Consider the following 1,557-nt stretch of genomic DNA (forward strand, 5'->3'; position numbering starts at 1 on the left):
ATAAATATTAGAGCAGAAATCAATGTTATTAAAATAAAAAAAAAACTGTAGAACAGATCAATGAAACCAGTAGCTGGTTCTTTGAAAGAATTAACAAAATTGATAACCCTCTAGCCAGTTTGATCAAAAAGAAAAAAGACACAAATAAATAAAATCCAGAATGAAAAGGGAGAGATCACAACCAACACTGCAGAAATACAAACAATAATAAAAGAATATTATGAGCAATTGTATGCCAATAAATTGGGCGGTGTGGAAGAAATGGACAAACACCGAGAAACATATATACTACCAAAAGTGAAACAAGAAGAAATAGAAAATTTGAACAGACCCATAACCATCAAAGAAATTGAATCAGTAATCAAATATCTCCCAAGAAGCAAGAGACCTGGGCACAAGGGGAATTCTACAAGAAATTTTAAAAAGAGTTAATACCTTTTCTTCTCAAACAGTTAAAAAAAATAGAAATGGATAGAAAGCTTCCAAACTCATTCAACAAAGCCAACATTTCCTTGATTCCAAAACTGGATGAAGACCCCACTAAAAATGACAATTACAGGCCAATATCCCTGATGAACACGGATGCAAAAATTCTAAAAATCATACTGGCAAATTGAATTCAACAGTACATTAAGAGAATTATTCACTGTGATGAAGTGGGATTTATTCCTGGGCCACAGGGCTGGGTCAATATTCAAAAATTGGTAAATATGCTACACCACATTAATAAAAGAAAGGATAAGAACCATATGTTCATTTCAATAGATGCAAATAAAGCATTTGACAAAATACAGAATCCATCCTTGATCAAAACCCTCAACAAAGTAGGGATAGATGGAACATACCTCAACATCATAAAAGCTATATATGAAAGACCCACAGCTAATATCATCTTTAATGGGAGAAAACTGAAAGCCTTTCCCTTACAATCAGGAGCAAGAAAAGGATGTCCACTCTCACCTTTATTATTTAACTTAGCACTGGAAGTATTAGACTCAGCAATCAGACAACAAAAAGAAATAAAAGGCATCCAAATTAGCAGGGAAGACATTAAACTTTCACTACGTACTGATGACATGATACTCTGTTGTAGACGACACAGAAGTCCACAAAAAAATTGCTAGAACTAATACATGAACTCTGCAAAGTCACAGGATATAAAATCAATGTTCAGAAATCTGTTGCATTTCTATACACCAATAACGAAGCAACAGAAAAAGAAATCGAGGAATTCATCCCATTCACAATTGCACCAAAAACAATAAAGTACCTAGAAATAAACCTAACTAAAGTGATAAAAGATCTAAATACTCTGGAAACTATAAAACACTTATGAAAGAAATTGAAGAGGACACAAAGAAATGTAAATGCATTCCATGCTCATGGATTGGAAGAACAAACATTGTTAAAATGTCTATACTTCCCAAAACAATCTATATATTTAATGCAATCCCTATAAAAATAACACCAGCATTCTTTCCAGAGTTAGAACAAACAAATATAAAACTTGTGTGGAACCACAAAAGACCCCGTAAACTGAAGGTTGATGGAGTGCAG

This window comes from Crocuta crocuta, unplaced genomic scaffold (assembly GCF_008692635.1).
Source record: "Crocuta crocuta isolate KB4526 unplaced genomic scaffold, BGI_CrCroc_1.0 scaffold86, whole genome shotgun sequence".
NCBI lineage: Eukaryota > Metazoa > Chordata > Mammalia > Carnivora > Hyaenidae > Crocuta > Crocuta crocuta.